This window comes from Mus pahari, chromosome 2, assembly GCF_900095145.1.
Source record: "Mus pahari chromosome 2, PAHARI_EIJ_v1.1, whole genome shotgun sequence".
NCBI lineage: Eukaryota > Metazoa > Chordata > Mammalia > Rodentia > Muridae > Mus > Mus pahari.
In genome coordinates, this window is record NC_034591.1 from 1,729,955 (window position 1) to 1,744,351 (window position 14,397).

At 40.2% G+C, this 14,397-nt stretch overlaps 1 protein-coding gene and 1 non-coding gene across 2 annotated transcripts in view; both read right to left on the reverse strand.

Moving 5' to 3' along the window:
- Positions 1-14,397, reverse strand: part of Cdk14 (cyclin dependent kinase 14) — a 534,124-nt gene that overhangs the window by 155,883 nt on the left and 363,844 nt on the right. The gene's annotated exons all lie outside the window — the stretch shown is intronic.
- On the reverse strand, positions 11,871-11,998 carry LOC115063475. Its single transcript, XR_003843349.1, has one exon.

The window sequence follows — 14,397 nt, forward strand, 5'->3', positions numbered from 1 at the left end:
ATATATATATATATATATATATATATATATTGCTGAGAACTATCTAGTGGTGAGATATATAAAGGTTCTCAGTATATTTAGCTACAATCATCATCATCATCATCATCGTCGTCGTCATCATCGACATCACCATAGTTACCATCATGAACCAGGCTGCTGTTGAATGCATTAAGTGGCTGAGGATGGCCTTAAACTTTTGATCCTCTCTTTACACTTCAAGTACTGATTTCATTACCACATTTTTTTTTTAATGCAGTGCTGGAATCAAACCTAGAACTGAGAATATGCTGGGCAAGCACTCTACCAACTGAGCTATATCCAGCTTCCTTAAGAAACACATTCCATTTACAGAAAATGGGTTAGCAACAGCACATATTTCACAGAATCGTGAGACAATGAAATATAGCACAATGCTTCGCCTTGAACATGTTTAGCTGCCAGAAATAGTAATAGTAACTATAAAAACGAGCTAATTTGTCCCCTACATACTCTCTTTTCTCTTTAGCGATCTTAGGTCCTGGTGATGATTTGTCAATTCTGAGAAGTCTGGTTTCTGAATCACATTGTACAAATATTCAGGAACTAATTGCTTCTGTGGTGTGGAGCCACCTGATAATCATGTCAAGAGTACTATCATGCTCATCTTGCTAAGAGGAGAAAGTATTATTTTGAAAGAAGGTCATTGAATCATTATATATCTTGTCAAGGGCATCAGCTTTATATGAAGAATACCATCACCTTTATCACCAGCAAAAATAAAAAACAAAACAACTATACATTTTCTGGTACTAGAACATAGAAAATGAATTTGTGAAACAGTAAGGCACTTATTATGAAAAATGGTAAATCACACACATTGACAAATAAAAACATTTTTGTGTGCACCATATTCTACTGTACAATAACATGGTGCTCTGGTATAAAAAAAAAAAAACATTATCATGGTCACAGTGTCCTTAATAGCATCAGGAAGTCAATAGAACCCAAAGTTTATGTACTCCCAACAAAAACTAGGTATTAGGATTTTTTATTTTGAAGGATTTGGCGGTTTTGTTTGATGAAAGAATGCACACTTCAAGCTTAAAGTATTGATACCCCTAAGAGGTCCTTCTCACAGCTGTACAGCATCAGTCTGAAGACAGACCATGGCATAAGGCTCTAGAGGTTGAGGGGGATCCAGGCCATCAATCATGCACTAATCATGCTTCTCGAGATGCATACTCCAACCCAGAAAGAGATGACAAGCCAAGGAAACAAACAAGGAAAGAAACTAAAGCAGATTCATTCTGGCCATTTGATTTTCATCCATACTGAGCAGAAATGTAATAAAGACCACAAGCACACACCTGTGTGTACTCTAAGTCTATGCCCGTATGTGAGTTCCCATGAATTTCAGTGCTATTTCTGGACATGTGTAAACTAAAGGATTGCAATATGTTTGTTGCTGGAGGAGAAGCATGTCACTAGGATATTTGGAGTAAAAGACACATAATTCCCTAATCCCCACTCTGTAGTTCTTGAGTTTATTAAAAACACACAAGGCATATTTTTAAACTCACTAAAAGTATGTAAGTGCATAAAATAGAAAATGCACTCAGGATATCTGGCAATATTTACAGACATTATTGATAGTCACATCTTGGGTTTAGAGTAGACGGTGCTACTGCCAACTAGAAACTAGAAATTTGGGCTTTTGTCAAACATATTGCATGCATGCATGCATGAAACAACCCCACAACAAGGAGTGAGCCAGATTCAAAGGACAAAATCACTGCTGTTTAGAAACCTCTAAATGATGAGCCTCTGTGGCTAGGACAACACAAACAACTACCAAGGCTGCCTCACTGCTCTTGACAGAGCATATCATTCAAAGAGACAGGAGTAGAAGCAATCCCGTAGACAGTATCTTGTCATCAGTTTCCAGAACACTCCAGAAGGAACAGCTGTCAGCAGCAGCTCTCAGCAGGGACAGCAAGCGCTGGACTCACTGTATGGCTGCAAACGTCTCAGATGACCACAAGGACCTCTTTTGTGGACATTCACAGGTAGCAAAGCTTATTCAGGGGTGGGACTGCACCAGTTATCAGTGTTTAAAAACGGTAAAAGCCATTCACACTTTCATAGCTCAGGCACAGCACTGGCACCGATGACATAATACACCAGTGGCATCTTCAAGAATTCAGACCTCAGTTAGAGGGTATAATAACCAAAGGAGATCAGACTCTAACAAAGCTATGTTTGTTTGAATGCTTTAGACCTGAAGCAGGCACTCCAAAAGGTATTCCTCCCAGACCTCAAACCAGAAAACACCTAAGAGGAAGTACTGAGAGCAGCATCGAACAGAAATGGACCCTGCTGGCTGACACAGACACTTGGGAGGCTCATGTCAAGGAGTCCCCCTATTGCTCCATTGCTCCTTCCTTTCTAAGTCAGCTTCCCCTATTTGTTCATTTTGCACCACAATGTACAATAAAAAAAAAAAAACCTATGAGTCCTGAGGTTTAAGTGATCTTTAAAATCATGTAACAGAGTCATTACATTGCTAGATAATAAAATGATAACATACATGGATTTCTAATACCAAGGAGTTTCCTAAGTATTTTCACTGAATCCAATCCCTTAATGTTCAAACTACCCTGTGAGGTTGACAACATGATTATCAACTCCATTTTACTGAGGAGAAAATTGGGCTACAACACAAAGAGATTAAATACTATTCGTGGCAATCAGGTCCTAAGATCACAAATGAGTCACACCCTTGCATAGGGCTCTCTATCTACATAGAGGTTGAAACTCTAATGCCGTTCAGTCCACAGTATGTATATTTCTCCTGCTGACTGGTAGCAATAGCTTGTAAGAGCAAATAACAGCCAGAGAAGGAAGGAAGGAAGGAAGGAAGGAAGGAAGGAAGGAAGGAAGGAAGGAAGGAAGGAAGGAAGGAAGGAAGGAAGGAAGGAAGAGGGGAGGGGGAGGAAGAGTGGGAGGCAGAGACAGAGAAGGAGAGAGAGGGAGAGGGGGAGAGAGGGTGGGGGTGGGTGAGGGGATTTCAGTTCCTTGGCTATAAGAAATTAAGATAGAACAACCACGTTAGACAGAAAGAGAAGGCCAACCTCCAGAAAGAAATGCAATTGGCCAACTCACAGACTATAATCTTGGAAGCTCCCAATGCCAGGGCCACTCCATCCCTGGTAAATGTGTATGTGGCAATAGAAGTGTTAAGGTATATCCAACAGATCCAAGATCACAAAGGAACTAAAGGGAATCATACATGTTTCAATCCCGATGGTCAGTTTTTAGGTCCCGGGATCCCCTCAATCCTTAGTGAAAACCCACTTACAATCTCAGCAGTCGGGAAAAGTGAATTATTTTGCTCGCCCTATTTACTTCTTCACTGACTTTTTAAATTTCTATTACACACTCATTCATGCAAGGGCACACATACACATTATTAATTCATTCTTTCTCTCTCTGACTAGACTGAGATCCACGTGAACCAAGATCTCTGTCTTGCTCGCTAGACTACTGTCATCACGTAAGCAAACGGCCTGTCATCTGACAGGCTGTTGTCTTCTTTTCTTTTTTCTCACTTTGACCAAAATATTCTGATAAAAATAACTTAAGGGAGAGAGAATTTATTCTGGCACATGGTTAAAGTCCACCATGGCAAGGAAGTCAAGGCAAGAAGACCTTGAAGCAAGTGGTCACATCCCATCCACAAGTGGGAGGCAGGGAGTTATGAATGAGTATATGTTGTAAAGAACTGCGTCTTCGTTCACTAAGTCCAGGATCTCAGGCTAAGAATAGTGCAACACACAGTGGATCAATTAATATAATAAAGATAATCTCCTACAGGCATACTCAGAGGCCTAGGTGATTCCATGGTCTGTAAAGTTGAAAACACAACCCATCACAGTATTTAAAGGCAATGTGGAACATATGAGATGGAATTAAGTTATCACTGAAAAGCTGAGGCTTGGGGGATCTTCCAAGTCTCTTGACAGTCCCAGTAGACTGGGAAAGCCAAATGCGGTTAGTTGTAGATGCGCACCCTGGGTCATTTTCTATAACTGGAATGTCTGACATGTGACTATGCATTTCTGTAATGGTAATTTCATTTACTTGGCCAATGGAATGGGTCTGGAAGTGAGGAGTCATTATATACAATGACTAAGGAGGTATCACATTTCCATTCACATTCCTTGCTATCCTGCCACAGTAAGAGAAGAATGGCTTTAACTAGCCTGCTGGCTCAAGAGGAATGAAAATATGTAGGGCAATGCTGGAGTTAACCTACAATTAACCAGCAAGCCTGGATTAGCCAACCTCAACCAGTGCATGAACACTGGAACAAGAACAATTGCTTGGAGCAATTTGAATTAAGTTCTGCAGCAGGCAGCTAACACATTATCATAGAGTAGGATGCATTCTCTGGGCTTCTAGCTCATCAGAGACCTATTAACATGGAATTTGATTGCACAGATATATTGGGGAGGAAAGTTCCAAGTGGTATAGACAGGTATAAATGGTGCCTTGATAGTCCTTTTGTGTGCAATACGATGCTTTGCAACTCTAGGTTAAAAGCATCTTTTAGGACAGAATATTACAAAACTCATGGTTTTGATAAAATAACAAAGCCAATGTATAAATATCCATTTCTGAAATTAAGGCAATACAAAAACCGTGCTATATAAGATTAAAGGGAGAATTCGAGTGTGAGTTGGAGCCAGGAGTTCAACACAAAGAAGCCCAAGCCAATGTACAGCAGACAATGGTTAATCATCTGCTTTCAAGATCTGAAAAGGCTAAAAAGGTTTTGGGTTTCTGTAGCCTGGAGTTTCTAACTACTTGAAAATAGTGTATTATTTGTCCATAATTCAGCCAAAATTGAAAATAGATCAAAGTCAGATTTATTTGGTGTAATTTTCCCTGGGTAAAGAGGCAGCAGGAGTGTTAAAGCTAAATACTATGGACATGAAAGACCCATGAAGCTATGAGTCGGATAGAGTTGTCCATACACAGAGGCAGCCAGGCTCAGCAGGCTGTGGAGATGCTGCAAATGGAAGGCAGCTCTGCATGGAGGCTGCTACTTCTGCCTGTAACAATCAACAAATCACTCTTGTTTACCGGGGTTTACTGGAACCTCCGCATCTACCCCATAACCACTCTGCTAAACTCTGTATTATCCTCAGTCATCACAGAGATGCTGATCAGTTACATACTAGCTATGATCCAAATGTTTATGTTCCTCACTTCCTTTCATTTGTCACCCAGGTTCATATGTTGAATCCTAATGTACTACGACATGGAGGTTTGAGGATGTGGTTAAGTTATAAAGATTGCACCATGGTAAGTAAGATTAATATCCTTGTAATCAGCTAAAGAGACCAGGGTTCTTCTATCCACTATGTGAGGATCCAGGACAAAGATGTCTTCTTTGAGGAAGACAGGCACTAAATATGCCAGAGCCTTGATCTTGGGCTTTCTAGCTTCTGGGACTATGAGAAACAAATTTCTAGTATCCATACTACTCACTTTACAATATTTTGTTGCAGCAACCTTGATGGGCAGGCCAAGATGGTACTCTTCTGTTTTCAACATATAAAGCTCAAAAAGTACAGTTCACTGTGCATGGACAAACAGCTATTAAACTGCAGAGGAGGGAACAGAGCCCAAGGCCGTGGAGAGGAGCACGCTGATAGCCTCTTTTCAGGTTCTTTTTGCTTCCTTAGTGTTGAAGATTTCAATTTTATTCAGTTCTTCTCTGCTCGCCATTGATTCCATAGATTATATAATACATTTTATCAGAAATACCAGTGCCTCCATATTTCTTTTAGAAAGCATGGCCATATTTGTCTGCGGTTTGCCAGCACAGTCTCTGGTTGATGCAAAGCTAATCTAATTTGATTCCACCCATGCCCTGGAATGGCATGAAGCTGGTTAACACCACCACCCTTCAGTTATGGAAATCACATGGAAGATTGGTGTGTATTTGCATCCTGGTGGCCCTGTAATTCAATATGCCTTATCTCTGTGTACAAATGCAGCTACTCACAGAACAAGAGTGGTGATTGAATGCACTAGTATGGGTCCTTGCTATCAGAACTCTATTCATGATAAACCCTTCTGGAAGCTCAGACAGCCTTCCATTGTAAAGCATTGCCCATTTGCCCTGCCACTATCAGGCGAAATACCAGTTCTGAAAAGATCAGCAATAGCTCTACAAAGCTCCTACATTTAGGGAGAATTAAGTAGCATTCCACCCCCTGCTGAGCCAATAATGACTAAAGGAGATCTCTGAAAAGTCCTTAGGAACAGTATCACAGAGCAAAAGAATAATTTAAAGAGCAGAAAATTTTTCAATCAGAAGTGTTTTTATTGGCACGGGCTCAGCTGTAGGAGGGAAGTGGTAGGCAACTCTCCACACCATACCCGGACACGGCATCATGTCCATCTGCTCAGCCCCCTCCCTATTTCTATGAAAGGCACAGAGACCCAGCTTGTATTTAGCTTTTTAAAATTTTATTTATTTATTTATTTAATTTTACGTATCTTAAAACTCTTTCCATACTGCAGAAAACAGTAGGAAACTGCCATAGGTCAGTTTCTTTTGAAAAGCAGAATCTGTCTGAATGAGAAGTATTTAACTTCAGAGAAAATAGACCTATGTCCTTAAACCATTTCTGCTCATTACAGATGGATCCCAGCAGAGGAAGTGGAGGAAAGAAACATCACTGGAGACCAAGAACAGACAAACAAGGGGCCTCCTGGGATTGCCAGCCCTTGATGTAATGGTTTTCTTCCTTATTTCCTGTTTGTCCTTTGTGAATAGGTGTGGTAGGTGTACTGAAGCCTGTCTGGCTTTAGGGAGCTGTCCTTCCAGCCACTGTCCTTCTGCTCCTCTGTATATGATGCACTACTGCATATGATGGCACTTTAATAGTGATTTGCTTAGTTATGCTTGAAAGTTCAATAGAGGGGAGAAAAATAAAAGACTCCTATCTCCCCTACTCTTCCAAAAATAATCCAGTTTCTAAAACTGGAAGCCTCTCTAGGATAAGGACCATGAAAGGCGCGTGCCATATACGGCCACGTTGGCTTTGCCACAGGAAAGCTCAAAGAAGAAGACACCGTATTCAAGTTTCAGATCACCCTTGAAGTCAGCTTCTGAGGCAAATTTCAAATCTTTTCCAGGTGCTCACTAATAAGAATGGCAGCTCCAAAGGGTCTGCTTGGGTGGAGGGAGAAAAGGCCAAAAAGTATGTCTTGTTCTCAAAAGAGGTTGAAGGGCAAGGTGAGACCCTAAGCAGATATCAGACAACTAAGAGAACAATCTACAAATAGTAAATAGATAGATAGATAGATAGATAGATAGATAGATAGATAGATAAATGGAGATGCTTATCTAATCAACCTCATTGCTTAGGAAAGTAGGAAGACTTTCATCAATTCTCCTATGCGTGTTTGGAACAGTCAGCCTTTAAGTACAGGCGACACCAAATTAAGTCACCTAGCCTTCAAAGGCTGTTGGGAACCCCAATAAAGTCAAGGCAAGTGTGAGGGGTGATTGCTAGAAATATGATGGAGCATTACGTTTCTGCTGGCAGAGGAAACAGGCAGGTTAGCAAATATTTCTCCCTTCAAAATTCACAAGGGACAAATCTTGAACCTACAGACATTATTCTGTAATGGCTACTGATCACAGGCTACATTCCCCATGATGTGACAATGTCATTCAGAGTGACAACAGCAGGGTAGGATATACATTGTTCACTTTAGGTCAACAGCCAGTTTCTAGAAATCCAATGTTCCATGTGAGGATGCTGGGAACCCACTCCCTATGACTTTAAAAGGAAACCATTTTGGTATGTTCCATTGACTTTCTGAACATATTTCAAACATATCTTTTTAAATATATAAATCACCTGCTGTCATTTAAAAATGTATCTTGAAACCAAAGAAGTGTCCTGTGGAGTGTTCAGATACTTTTAATCTACCTGTATATACTGAACTGAGCCTGACCTATATTCTATGAATCAGTTCTGAAAGAGTCATGCTATATTAGGAAAGAGAAGCCTGCTAGAGGTGAATGTTGCAGGTGGTACATGCGATCATTGTGTGCAATGCTTGGCCCAGATGCCAAATGGGATGAAGACAACCTGTGTGAACTGCCAGAAAGTGCAATTACTTTGTTAAGAGAGCCTGCTGAGGCTGCACTCCCTACAGCAGTGGGTGTCTAAAGAACATGAACAAAACAGAGAAAATATGAGCGCCTTGAAAAGGGGGTCAGGACTCAATAAAAGGAAAGGAAATTAAGGAGATTTCATGAAAAACACTGCGTAAGTGAGGTCTAGTCAAAGAGAGTGAAGTGTCAGGACTTCCTCTAAAGCCAAAGGCTACAAGAGGAAGCAGTAGACACTAGGAAAGTCAGAGAACATATTATACACAATATGCTCTGGTAGACAAGGACATGGTCTAAGGAGGGACAAGGGCTAAGTATGTGAATGAGAAATGAGTGACAACAGCCAACAGGGTTGCAAACCTAATTTTAAGGAATAAAGTTTTCCATATGGACAAGCAACTAATCATAGACTTTGAGAATGGAGACGGCTTGCACCGCCGTCCCAGATAACCAGGCGTCTTGCAAATGGCTGGTTTATATAGCGAGGCAGATCGTCAGTCAGGCTCTGGAAGCTGAGATGTTCCCCCCCCCCACAGGTTCCTCACCCATTCTAGGCATATACTATGGGCTATATCTCAAATCACACTGTACCAGTGAATGAAAATACAGGCAGTGACTACTGGGGCTGAAAAGCAATGAACTTCTGGTAAGGCTGTTTCAAATATTAACTTGTTTACTTCTTACACATTTACTCTGGTGGCAACATATGGTTTCCTAATGAGAATAAGGATACAATTTTCACCAATATGTGCTGAAGCACTAGTAATGCTTGGCAAAAGATTGGGAAAACTATGGGCTTGACCATTACTTTCAAGATGATCTCATGCTTTGACTGATACACAGAGGGACATTCACTCACAGCAATCTCGATTTCTGTTCTAGATGTCTTGGTGATTCAAATTTCCCTGTCTAAATAAAATATTGCATTGCAAAAGAGGAAATCCCTAAAATATAAACTGATTTGGAAATGCAAGGGGGATAGAAATGGTGGGCAGTCTAATGCAAGCAAAAGCAAATTTACTTTGCAGTTAAATTCTGTCTCCTTACTCCCCAGTTATACTGGGAAGAGAAAGAAGAATTAGAACTCTGGTTCTAACATATGCCTTCAGAAAAAGAAAAGTCATCATTGGGCTATTAATATAAACTGAAGGTGAAGTCTGGTGGTAAAGACAACAGAGAGAGATGAACTGCCACCCAGTGTGATGTCTTAAGTCTCTAATACCTTAGCAACTTCCCAAAATGTCATCAGGTTTAACACTCAAGTTTGGGTGCAAAACTCTCGACACATCTGTAATTATAACACATAATAAAATGAGGTCACTTACTCTGTAGTTCAATTTTCTCTCTGAACATCCATTTACTAGTCACAGAATCACACTGTATGGGAAGACTGCGGTATTCTCTCCTGTGCCAGGCAAATTAACCACTTTGACTGTGTTTTAATTACCTGTTACCTCAAATAATCCTGTTACATAAAGTTTGCGATTATAACAGACACTGAGACTCTCTGAATTCAGAAACAACTTTTATTATTAGGTCTTTTTAAAAAAAAACAAAAACAAAAACAAAAAAAAAACCTTCAAGATAAATTTAGGGGACAAAGGAGAAAAATCCCATGAGAATCATGAGACTCTGTGTGGTCAACAGTAAGATCTCTCCATTTTTTTTTTCATTAATTAATTCATTAGGTATTCACTTTAAATTCCAATTGCAGCTCCCCCTCCTCTTAGATAACCCTTCATACAGCCCCTCCCCTTTTCCACCTCCCCTTCTCCCCTGAGAAGGGGGAGGAGCCCCTGGGTTTCAACCCACCCTTGCACCTCAAGCCTCTGCAGGATTACACATCCCCTTCCCACTGAGGCCAGACAAGGCAGCCCAGTTAGGGGAACAGGATCCACGGGCGGGCAACAGAGCAAAGAGCCCTTCTGAATGGCACCTGTGAAATACCATAGAAACTCAGATTTCCATCTAGATAATTTAGTCATTTTCAATGTCAAAGTGACACTTTCAAAGAACAGGGGCAAAACTCTATGGATTCACAGGGCATTGCTTTTAATTGCCAGGAGGGTCTTGCTTACCTCAGTATTGGAAGAGTTCATTTAGTCTAGCTCAGGGGTTCTCAATCTGTGGGTCACATGACCTTTTCACAGGGGCTGCTTTAGATAACACAGATACTTACATTATGACTCATAATAGTAGCAAACTTCCTGTTATGAAGTATCAATGAAAACAGTTTTGTGGTCCGGGTCACCACAACCTGAGGAACTGTATTAAGGGCTCACAGCATTAGGATGGCTCAGACCACGCAAGATCAAAAAGATAGATAAAACTTTTAAACATAATTTGAACTTCTCCTAAATTAGTTGAAAATGATCTGGGTGAGGATGGGGTTAAAAATAAGCAGAATATGATAAGAATCCATGATCTATGACATTGTATAAAAAATATTGGGAATATGAGACAATTAACTCCAATTGTCAGCTAAGAAACAACCATTGAAGCAGTGGAACAAACCTTGCCCTTTATCTATGATGGCATGACTGGTATCTTGGGTAAAGGATGGTGATCTAGTGGTACTGCTGATTCATGGGGATGAGCTTTTACAGCCTCCCTTTCATCTCTGATTGGTCCTGGTTATGTCCCTTGGATAGGCCTTTTTTCCATGCATGCCATTGTAACAGTTGGGATTTCCTGGAGATGTATCCCCTCTTTCCAGGGATGGTGGTACAAGACTGATTCAAAGTACAATTCTTCTTAAAAAGGCCACACTAGGCATTCCAAATCAGCCCAAGTTCCCTTGTCTCTTCTATTGTGTTTTGTTTCAAGGGATAATTAGATTGTGAGGGCTCTTATGTAACCAACACATTAGTCCTCTTATGGATGTATAGTATGGTGATGTCACTCCTGATAGGGCAGAAGTGAGACACAGTTACAGGAAGCAGGTTATAGGGGCTGTACCAGTGGGGGAATATCTCAGCTGGGCCCTGTCTGTATCTCTTTGCTCTTTCATTCCTGTCCATGTAGATGTAGAGAACAGCCTCTGTCACGCACACCCCTGCCAGCCTGATGTTCTGTTCCTAGTGCACAGAACCAAAAAGTATGGATTAAAGCCTCTGACATAATGAACCAAAAGAAACCCTTCTCATCTTAATTTGTTTCTGTTGGGGGTTTAACCCCAATGATGCAAAATATCTGATTCAGCATTCAAAGACAAAAGAAGAGAAAATTGAATTGGAACAATAATACTGATCCAGAAAAGACTGGAAAAAATAATAGTAAAGGAAGAAAGAATGTTTGTAAAAAGAAAACTATGACAGGCATTCCATAGTTTGAAAAGCTAAAGAAACATTGTCCATGTTGAGCAGAAACATAAAAGAGATTTCCACTAAACTTCTAGAAATGAAACCTACGATATAAGAGGCAAATAATATGATGGATGAAAGTACTGATGAGTTAGACGCTGGAGAAGCAAAGCATAAGTAGCCTGAAGTCACAGGGACAGATACACAGTGATAGATACACAGTGATAGATACACAGTGATAGATACACAGTGATAGACAGATCAGAAACATACAAGGGAAAAAAAAAAACAGAAAAGAAAATAAAGTGTGGGTGACTTGTGGGACAGTCAGTGAAACAAAGGACCCAATAGTCATGCAACTTAAATTTCTTTTCTTTTCTTTTTTAAAAAAATGTTGGGAAGTATGGTGAGCCCTGTGGCTTTCTCCGGTAAGGGCTGCTCTTTCCACCCCTTTGTCTAGGAGGAGTGTATCAACAGAGTCTTGCTTCATCAGACTCAGTCTTCTTCATCCTCCAGTTACATTTCTGATCTGGAGAAACAGAGTGGGGATGAGAGAGGGGTGGGGTTCCATGGCTTAAAAGTCTTCAAACTTCATAACAACTATGAACACCCAAGACGCTGAGGGAATATGAGGCACAGAGGTCTGGTGGAAAACATACGTCAACATGTTACAGTAACATCAGGTAAAATCAGTGATAAGAGCACATTTTAAAGGCAGCCAGAGAAGAAAGGCAAAATCTATACTGCGATTACAGCTGTGAGGGACCATGTGGTTCTGGGAATCAAACCCAGGTCCTCTGCAACAGCAGCAACTATTTTTAACCATTAAAGCATCTCTTAAGCCCCACAAAGTCTTTTTAAAAGGCTATGGTAATAGAAAGGTTAGAGTATATACTGTGAACACACAAAAACAATTCATATTTTAATATACTAGCAATAGAAAGTTATTAATCTTGACATATTTTCATGTGTGTATGGTTTTGCCTGCTCGTGTGTTGTAGATTGGGTTTATTGCTTATAGTATGCTAACTGGGTTCCCAAATTACATAGGAATTCGCACATTTGCATGTAAGACACCGCGAGTCCCTGCCCCCAGTTGGCTCTAGTTGGTAAATAAAGTTGCCTGTGGCCAATGATTGGTCAGTGAGACAGAGGACAGACTTTAGATTTCCTGGGCAATGGAACCCAGGAAAGAGGAAGGACGTTTTTAGAACCTCTATGCCAGGGAAGCAGGAGAAGAAAGCATACAGCCATGTGAAAGCCAGGGAAGAGCAGCCACAGGGGCTCCTCCCCTGTTTGGGTCTGGGGTAACAAAGATGGAAGACAGATATTAGTAAGAAAAATTCAGGAGGAGCAGAGGGGAGGTGTTAGCAACGTAGAAATTTGGGAGTGGCCTAGCCATTGAGCTGCTTAGATCATATTAAAAGTGAGGCTGCGCGCGCGTGCGTGTGTGTGTGTGTGTGTGTGTGTGTGTGTGTGTGTGTGTGTGTGTGTGTTGAGAATCCACAACATTGGGGCACAGCTGCCAGTGGGGAGCTTAGAGCAGATTCACTACTACCACCACTTCACCTGTGCTGGACGAGGCACGAGAGGGAGTCGGATCCCCTGGGACTAGCATTACAGATGGTTGAGAGCTGCTATGTAGGCACTGGGACTTGAATTTAGGTCCTCTGGAAGAGCAACCAGAGGTCTTAATTCCTAAGCCATTTCTCCAGGCCCTGGAAAGCTGAGGTTTTACATGAATATACAACAGTATAAATATGTATATGTGTCTGGAGTGGAACATGCCACAGTGCTTATTTGGGAGTCAGAAGAACAACTTGCAAGAGTCGGTCTGTCCTTCCATTATGTGGGTTCATAGGACTGAACAGCACCTTAAGCCTGAGGCATTCCACTGGCCCTAAACCCAAACTATATAATTATGTAAATATATTTAAATATGCGTTTGTAAAAATATATTTATAAAACATATTCTATATTTATATAAATATATGTTTTACAGTTAAATATAAAAATAAATTTATTACATATTTACATGCAGTGCTGGAAGATGCCAGAAGAGGGAGTCAGATCCCCTGGGACAAATGTTAGAGACGGTTGTGAGCTGCTGTGTAAGCACTGGGAATTGGATGATTAATTAAAATAGTTAAATATAAATTTATGTTATATTTTTATATTAAAATAAGTTATAAAATAAAATTTAAAATAAGATAAAATAATTAAATATAAATGAATTAAAATAATTAATATAAAATGAAGTATAAAATATAAAAATATATTTAACAGATATTTATAAATGTTTCATTATACATATATATACATATACATATATATTTCCCAAAATTATATCCTTTGCCCTTCAAAAGTATCTATTAAGCAAATGAAAAGACTGAAAAGGTCTTTATTTTAAAGCTTTATTTTAAAGCTTTTAATCCAATGCAGTTCTCTAACAAGAGTATGTAGAGACTCAAAACCCAATGATTAGAAAGCAAATATCCAATAAAAAAAAAAGACAAAATATCTGAACAGAAACTTAAGAAGACATATCATTAACAAACATAGGCACAGAAATTTCACACCTATAGTCATTAGGAAAATGCAAATGAAAGTCACTAGTAGCTAGAAGTGCCTATTTTCTAAAATAGAGCTGTAACAGCTGTCACTCTCAGATGCTTTGGACAGCCAGGTAGACTGTAACTCCCTGCTGACAGCCAGAAAGACTGTAACTCTCACTGCTGATCGTCAGGCAGACTGTAACTCTCTCACTGCTGATAGTCAGGTAGACTGTAACTCACTGCTGACAGCCAGAAAGACTGTAACTCTCTCACTGCTGATAGTCAGGTAGACTGTAACTCACTGCTGATAGTCAGGCAGACTGTAACTCTCACTGCTGATCGTCAGGCAGACTGTAACTCT